Consider the following 8,876-nt stretch of genomic DNA (forward strand, 5'->3'; position numbering starts at 1 on the left):
GGGAAAAGCGATGTTGGATCATACATCCCAAATATCTTTTGAATTAAAAGGATTCTTCCTATGAAACACACGACCGTATAAAGTAATCAGAGCAGGTTTCGTTTTTGTTTTTTTTTTTTAATACGTAAGTTATTATAAGTAGTGGTGGATAAAGCCCGACTGTACACGCCGTAAAAATTAGAATATCTTGTTTATTCCTTTAGTACACGTAATATCCTGTATTTTACGGACTCACCGCTGTTGTTCGAACTTCTCTAATGAGAAGTCCGGATAAGCGAGCGCTTACAGATACCTCTATAGTTATAAAAAACATTGATCTGTATCTAGTGTAATTGTAAGATATCCATCTAGGGATACACAAAATATTATCTTACATCCTGCAAAATAAGGCGTGTTTATCAAAGGAAAATCCTATAAACCTTCAAACATATTAGAATCAGTTTGAACAAAAAAGAGGACAGTTAATCAAATAATAACTTATATAGAGGAAACTATACCATTTGTCTCATAAATCGTAACATTGTTCAAATGACCCAACAGAATTCTCCCACAACCGCAGTCGTAGTTTGCACGCAAAATCTCGAGAAGCATGCACCCTCGAATGTCTTAGTGCGTGTAAAAAAGACTTTGCTGGAAATGAAATTTTATCCTTCCCGACACTCTGAAAATATAACGATTTCCGCGAACAAAGCCTAAAAGTATACATATCGTGGATACGGAAGTTATAAATATCGCATTTTTTATTGTTGCTAATTTTTAATCACGCCAACCAGTCGTGGATGAATCTCTCTGATAATCTATCTAAAGTAATATCCGTAAAGTCATTCAAGCAGAGGTGATTCAGCAGAATTTTTCTATCTTTTTACCTGAATACCCAGGAAGTTTCTTCCACTGGCGAGTGATCTCTGGAAAAAAACGAATGTAATTTAACACAAAACACGGTCTAAGGACAAACATAAAGCTATTTACGTACCTTCGTATAGATTCTCAATGAAATTTTAAAATAGAGATAAATGACGAAGTTGAAAAATGTTAGTAATAGGAGTCATTAGGAAATCAAATAAGCCCAATATAATTTTTTTCCCTCAAACGTCATGCCATAAAAGATTTTTTTTTTCGGACTTGGCGTATCTGCGTAGATTTCTGACGCTTCAAAACAAGGAAACGACTCCCGATAGTTTCCAGTGCCATGTAGCGACGACATCTTATCTCTGTTAGGTTAGAATAAATTTTTTTTTTCACCAACTTGGACTTACTTAAAAGCTTTTACCAGATACCAATTACCTAAGTGATTGTACCTCATACACCGTTTTCAGCACACTCAGGGGACATTATCAATTTTTACGTATGCCTCCGGCTTACGTTGCACCCCAATTACAATATAGTGTTTGGAGACTTTTAGGGGTACCCTACATGCTTATATGGTTGGTCTTATAATCTTTTCTAAATACCTTAGAAGTACATTCACATAAACTAGAGCTAGTGCTACAGAGACAAAGACAAATAATCTCAGAGTAAAGTATCTAAATGTGAGTTTTTAAAAACCGAACATGTTTATCTAGGTTTTATGTGTCTAGTCAAGGTCTTAAAAGTAGTCCATGGTAAGGTGTCGGCTATTCATAACTTTCCGGTACCTATTAACGTAAAAGGGGGATACAGCACTTTTGCGCTGTAGTGGGTATTACAATCGTATGCAAATATGTAACTCTTCAATCAGGACAGCTCCTTTAACAGATCTTACGAAGAAGAGCGTAGATTTATTATGGTCTGAAAAGCATCAACAGGCGTTCGATATCTTAAAAGCGGAAAATGCAGCTTACCTAACTTAAAAATCCCTGATTTAAATTAAGGAATTTTTTTTTTTATTGCAACAGACGCCTCAGACCAAGGGTAAGAGGGATACTACTTCAGTAATATGATAAACAGTTCTTCCCTATTGCTTTTTATTCACGTAAACTAAAACCCTCTGAAAGTAAATATGCAGTAATAGGCAAGGAAGGGCTAGGTATCTTTAACACTAGTACATTTTAAGTTCATAATCTATGGCTATCCTGATAAAGTCCTTACTGAACATGAGTCCTTTACCGAGTTTTTCAAAGGCTTTAATCACAGTCCAAAAGGAACTCGGTGACAAATGATCATTCAGGTTATTGGAGCCAAGATAAGATATCTACCTGGGAAAGCAAATATCATAGCTGACGCATTATCCCGCAATCCCGCATCATACTGCAAAGAACCATTAATTAGACTAAAAGATATAGAAACATCCGTGCCTATTGTTAAAACCGTATCTAAACAAGAAAATTCCTTAAACCAAGAGATCGCGAGCATTGAATATCTGGGTCGGAGCGCAGAACTGTTACAAACTGAACAAAGCAAGTGTCAACAGCGATAAGCAAAACAATAAACACCAAACAATAAACACTTCGAAACGGAAACAGGGTCAGTGGCTAGGCAAAAACAATAAACACTTCGAGCAGAAACCCTAAAGCAAAAGTATATTTAAAGTATGTGTATCAGAATAATGTAATCAAATGTAATATTATATGTAGGTCCGTGACGAGGAAAACCCGAAGAACACAGCAGATGACTAACGACCAGGTAGTAGTATAAAATCTCTTTCATACCAATCGTCATAAACTGGTTGCATTCCGTCATCCAGGGTTCTCTACTATGTCACAGAAAGCCAAATCACTATTTTACTGGCCTACAATGCTTACAAATATAAAAAAGCACATAACTGATTGTAACACGTGTCATGAAAACAAGGGACACACTAAGACACCTGTCAGTTAAGGGCCTATCCTGTGCCAAATCAATCCTTGAAAGAATATAACTAGAATTATTAACAGAAATTACGAGTCCTGACAGAGGGAATAAAACACTTCTTAGTGTTAATAGTTCCTTGACACGTTATATAGAATTGATAGCACTAAAAACAAACACCGCAATTGAGTGTGTTAGGAATATTTATGAGTGCTATATCAGTAAACATGGAATTCAAACACATGATAATCTGACTCGGGTGTGTAAATCAATAATAATCTCCTTAACTCGTGTGTGAACTCCTTTCCATTAAGAAAAACCAATACTATATTTTATCACTCAGAGTCAATCGGTTTGGTAGAATAACTGATAATTAAATAGGAAGTGTCAATGTCTTACGAGTTACAACTCGTGATATTGGATCCGAACTGGATTATAGCGGTTCTCGCGGTTTTAAATACCTTTATCATTTATATCTTGTATCTATAGAATTGATGCCGCAAGTAGCCTATACGTACGCCGCTAGAACACTTTTCCACATATTCAAGCCAACCATTAATTTATCAAATATATATAAAAAAATATATAAATAAATAAATATAAAAAAATAAAATAAATATGGATACAAGTGGAGTCAATATAATACACTCCGTAAGAAGTCGGAAGGGTTACAAATTATAATAAAAAAAAGGAATCACGATAAAATCAAAAAATAAGCAAAACGTAACCATAGATAATTAAATATCCAAATATATATGCGTAATGATTTGAACTCTAATAACTTAACGCTTTAGTAATGACAAATATGCTAAAAGTTCAAACACATATCCAAAATCTACTGACATATTGTCTGTCCCGGTTGATTTATATTCGTAGTCAATGAAAAAAATAAATAAAATAAATAAATAAATAAATAAAATAATAATAAATAAAATAAATAAAATAAAATAAAAGAGATTTTAAAGTCAGGAAGTCTAGAAGTGAAAATGTTATCTATGAAATAATCCTATATGAATCTTATACAGGGCTAATATATATGAATTTGTATGTTAACCTTTTTCATTAGTTTCAATAAGGAATATTTAATTTAACATAATCATGCAGTTTTCCAACATAAACTAACTATATGTTCAATTTTGGTAGCTGTTTTTTTTTTTTTCAGACATTCTTCTCATGTGGGTCGAGTTTAAAAAAAAAAAAAAAAAAAAAACAAAAAAAAAAAAAAAAAAAAAAAAAATTATCCTAAAGTTGTATTTATTACAGCAAGTAACGTAACTCTTAGCTGGCTGAGAGCAATCTCCTGCCAAGTGACGACGTCGTCATTGCCGTATCAGCATTTGTTTCCTTTTAACCTCAATAATCTGCTTACACAGGCTTCATCGTGTGTCGTCTTCTGCTTGCAAAAGCAGATTGACTGGAGAAAGGAATGCTTAGCCCGAACTTCTCATGGGCAAGGCAGACGTTACAGGTGTCTATCGGTGTGCGCAAATGCAACTTGCAATCATTTTTAAAAATTGATAAACAAAATAAGGAAATAGAATTTCTATAACATCAAAATGAATTAATTTTTTCTGAACCTCATAGACATTAGAAGTATCACGATATGGATATGGATTATTTCCTTGCAACATTAGCTTATTACAATCCAGGTAAATCACCATTCATGGGAAAATGTCACATTTTCTTGAAAAACCAAAGTTATTTAGAAATTAGTTACATAGGGGTTTTTTTCGTTGCATCTCCTACCTATTAATAATGTTTTTAAAAGTTAACCTCAGAGGATGCGCACGAGAAAATTGAATATGAAACTTTTGTTAGGGCACATAGAATCATGATTAATCTTCTTTTTGACTCTTATGTTGCCTGGCAATCTTACAATTAGCTCCGTTTTCCACTTCTTTGTCTAGTAACTTACTACCAGTAATATCGAATTTTCTTTGGGATTCGTATTGAATATCTGTTTATTTTTTATAATTATGGATATTTTTACAGTCCTCATAGACCTGGATAGGTTCACTCATTGTTAATGCATGGATAAAAAGTTTGTACAGCGGAGCTCTTTGAATTCCAAAATATCAGCGAATTCATGTGGATTAAGTCTGGTCTAAATGGCTCTCTCCCCTCCCCTGTATTTGGATGTCGTCTGAATTTACTTTTGCCCTGTGACAAGTATAATTTCACTTGCAGGCTGATTAATGGAACCTGTTACAGTATCCTGCAGTACGAGAGTTTCACATCGCAACTTCAAAAATCGTTCGTCGCAGCGGACGACTACAGTCAAGAAAACACCGCCTACAATGTGAAAGGAATTTCATGGACTTCTTCGACCGACACCGTATCTCGTCGTTAATCTCGTTTTCATGCGGAATGCTCGGCGGCTGTCGGATTCGACTACGAAAGGGACATACTTCCGACAAATTACGACCCGAAGGATATTCAACTACTTTGCTGGCGAAGGACTCGTGCTGGGGATGTTTTTTTATTCATTGCGAACGTAATCGTGTAGCTTAGGATGCAGAGAATAAGTATGAGCGCAAAAATGGAACGTTTGACCCGCCACAGGCAAATTTTCCCCCTTGTTTAACCATTGAAAAAGGCCGTTTCATTGGCTATAGGTGGTTGTCTGGAACTGTGTAATGGACGAAAAGTTGTTCGAAAGCTAGTTAAATGTGAAGTAGTAGAACCTCGGTCATGTTCCTATATTATCTATAAATGATCTATTAAATAACGAATCTGAAATCGAAATATATTTTTTGCGTGTACGCAACTAGGAATCTATATATAAATGAATCATAAATAACAGAATCCGAAATATATTTTTTGGCGTGGTACGCACTAGGAATCTATAATATAAATGATAAAAACAAGAGAAAAAACATACAAATAACTGGAAGTCGAAATTATGTCTTTGCGTTGTAACGCAATAAAGGAATCTATTTACAAAGTGCACATATATTAATCATAATTATAATGAATCCATATACATATGTATAACAAATCAGGTAGCCTATAATCAATATGTTACCTTTATCTTACCAATATCTGCAGTTATATATGAGTTAGTATATTGATTAATGTATCAGATATATAACATTTAGCATAAAAATCAACGAATCAATCAGCATAAACATTCAATAATTTTATCAATTCATATATGAAATTTTTATCAGTTAAAATATGATTTTTTATCATGTTAATCTTCATTCTATGCAATTATCAGAGTACATTAGTATTTTCTGTAGCATAAGTATCTTAATGAGAGGGGGGGTGAAGTGAAAAACTGTATCATTATATATCCCGTGATCACTATTATTTACCAATATCATTGTTTTATAATTTTATTACATGAATCAATTCATGTACACCATGAATTTTATTTACTTATATATATATATTCCACTTAGTGTCTGTATCACACTCCTATAAGTCAAATGCAAGTCAAGTTTGAGTAATATTCAGTAGTTGGTTTTGGTAGCTGACCGAGCTGATGTAAGTGTTTACATAATAAAAATATGGAATGTTAGTCCATATATATAAAAGATTGCTTGCAGGAATGTGATCAGACTAGAGACGCTAAAGATGACGTATCAACAAGTATGTAGGCTAAGTTGACATGCCGTCATCTGTGGTCATTCACCGTTTGTTTTGAAACAGTCCAAGCTCCCTGCTTGAGTACCACTACCCCGACCTATGATTCAAACGGCCTACGTGATCTGTAGCGTTATGTCCTCATTTGATTGTTGTGGTTCGTATGAGAAACCTTTGTTCATTTGTATGTATGTTCATATGTTCGAACTACTGTCTGTTCCTTCATAACTTGTAACAGAGATGGTAGACAGGCAGAAAAGAGTTAGCTATCGTCATTAGAAGACCTGTACCTCTTTACCTAAGCTTTATCATGTAGAGGAATAGGATTAGCCATCATCATTGGCAGAAGTGATCAAGCTATCGTTATTAGAAGACTTGTACAATCATATCTGATCTTCACCATGTAAAACTCCAGAAGAATATATAATTTTTTATACTTAGTGTTTCTACAAGAACCTCCTCACCATGAGTTTTAACACATCGTCGTAATAACCAACAAGATAATACCGACTTCGTAAATGATCTACAAACCCCCAGACACTCCATTGAAGATGGAAGTGCAATACCAACCGACTTAGCGTAAGATTATCGCTAGTCTAACATTACCTCATAGGGCGCCTTATCATACAAGGCACAAGCCCTAATACATATAGGTCAAATTTACTTCTCATCTGAGAATTGCACGATACTTGTTCATGGTCCTCAAAATATTAAAATATTTACTCTTGTTGCAATTTGCTCTTCCTCGAATCTATATTATTTTTAAGTAGGTCCCTGTTGCAACGAGCTCAGAACATTTATTTAATTTCTGGCTCATCGATTTTATAACTTTAATTTTATAACTCTTTAATTTTATAACTTTAACTCGCCGTACAGAATTGCTCTTCTCTCGAGGACTAAATATATCCCCTTTGGATTCACTGGCTCTTTTCTACTTTTAAAAGCTATGTTTTATTTCCTGTTTGAATAGTAGAATATTTGTCCTCAGAAAATTCTCTCTCTCTCTCTCTCTCTCTCTCTCTCTCTCTCTCTCTCTCTCTCTCTCTCTCTGCATCCTGAAGTCCACCCTCACAATGCATTTTTTTTCTTTCAGTTTTCCGATGTTCCTTTTTGATAAGGAAAAAAAAATAGACTTGCGAGAGCGTCAATAAAAGAGAGATACAGTGGTTTTATTCTGTGAGAATTTAAAAAAATATATTTTGTCTTTTCCAGGATGTGTCACTCAAAATCTTGCAGCAAAGTTATTCATTTTATGGAAGAGATTTTGAACGGGGTAAAGTTTTGTCTTAGATATATTGTTCTTTTAAATACATAAAAATCTTTTTTTTTTAGAAAAAATTATTTTGGGCCTAATATAGCTGATCCAATTTTTTTTGTAAACTGTGCTTTTTTATTCACAGTAAGTATGTATGCATTATCAAATTACAATAAGAAAGGCTCGCACAGTGATACTGCATGGTTCCAATTACATATGTATGTTCGTCGAAAATAATAATAATAATAATAATATAATAATAATAATATAATAATAATAATAATAATAATAATAATAATAATAATAATAATTATAACAATAATATCCTTTATTTCAGCTCAGGGCCCTATACGTGCAATGTACAAATACAGCACACACAATCTAGATACATGAGATAACATGATAAACATTATAATCGGCGATAGCCAAACAGTTTTCTGAAGAAGTAGAAAAAAAAAAATAGTATTACATAAAAATGGTAACTACAGTACGAATTTTGGAGAGTAATAGTAATAAAATATATAAAAAAAACAATTTAAAAGCTGATTGCATTTAATTAATTTGCAGCTAGATACTTTAGGTGGATGTTAAATGGTTGCATTTTATTGACGAAGGGATGTGCATAGCCAGCCCCTATATATTTAACCAGAGGCCTTATGTAGCGTTTTATCAGTTCATTATAGCTTAAGTCATTTAAGAAGAATAGTATCTGGAGGGTCAATTGTATGTTTTATGGTAAAACTTTATTTCATTTTGAATTTTCATCAGTAAACTTTGGTAAACGCTTTTTAATGTTATCGTCTTTAGTAGTGTTTCGAGTAGATGAGTTCGTATATAGAATGAAACGTCCTTGGTAAACCTCAATTATTTTCTTTTTGACGTACAAGCTGAGAATTATGGTTGGCAGGTGGTCCCGTATATTTCTTCTTCTTCTTCTGCTATTATTACTACTACTACTACTACTACTACTACTACTACTTCTATAACTACTACTACTACTACTACTTTCTGAGTAACTGCTTTGCTTACATCGACGGTTGGTTACTCTTGACATGAATGAGATTACCTGGAAATTTACTGATTGGTGCCCAATTTTGTGGCTTTCCAGCAGTTTTGCAACACCCCCTCCCCGCCCTCGCTTTCCCCCCTCCCCCCGCCCACACCAACCTCGTCTAATTAACCTCATTAGAGGCATTTATGGCTCACAAGCTATTATCGGGCTTTATCCCTTGTTCCTTCGTCAGCCCAAAAGTCGCGGTAATTTTGA

Source organism: Macrobrachium nipponense, chromosome 8 (assembly GCF_015104395.2).
Source record: "Macrobrachium nipponense isolate FS-2020 chromosome 8, ASM1510439v2, whole genome shotgun sequence".
In the NCBI taxonomy this organism is placed as follows: Eukaryota; Metazoa; Arthropoda; class Malacostraca; order Decapoda; family Palaemonidae; genus Macrobrachium; species Macrobrachium nipponense.